Source organism: Triticum aestivum, chromosome 2A (genome assembly GCF_018294505.1).
Source record: "Triticum aestivum cultivar Chinese Spring chromosome 2A, IWGSC CS RefSeq v2.1, whole genome shotgun sequence".
NCBI classification, from domain to species: domain Eukaryota; kingdom Viridiplantae; phylum Streptophyta; class Magnoliopsida; order Poales; family Poaceae; genus Triticum; species Triticum aestivum.
The window spans coordinates 423,878,059-423,878,673 of NC_057797.1; positions in this window are offsets into that span (position 1 = coordinate 423,878,059).

Genomic DNA, 615 nt, shown 5'->3' on the forward strand with positions numbered 1-615 from the left:
TCTGGACCCCCGAATGGAGATCCAATGGCCAGAGGGCGCCCCCTGCAGCTCCTACAAGCCTCCTCCTTCCTCCATCCAACCAGCCGCAGCAGCAGAGCAGGAGCCCTCGCGCCGAGCCTCGCCGACCCTGCAGGCCGCGCCCTTCGGCGACCCCACCGCCAGCGCCCACGACCAGGACCGGCCTTGTCCCGTTTCTCTCCTCCTCCTATTTTTTTCCTCTCTCTCTCTCACGGTGGCCCTCTCTCTCTCTCCTTCCCAGGAACGAGGAGGAGCTCGCTCAAGCTCCACGGCGTCGCCGCCGTCGTTCTGCTTCGTCCGGTAACCTCCAGCAAGCGCCACCGCCGGATCTGCTCGAGCTCGCCTCGCCTTGCGCCTTGAGTCCCGTGTCGCCAAGCGTTGGCCGCGCGCCAAGCTTCTGTTGCAGCCGCCACAGAGACGACAACGCCAAGCCCCTGCTCGCCTCGACCCCGGGTCGCCGGAAGACACCAGGGGATCTTCTCTGCCACGCCTCGTTCGCCCACAAGTTTTGCAGCGCCACCGGAGTTCCCTCCGTCGTCGAGGACCTCCTGCAGCCGTTGACCTTGCAACAGCCATCGTCGAGGACGCCAACTGCTA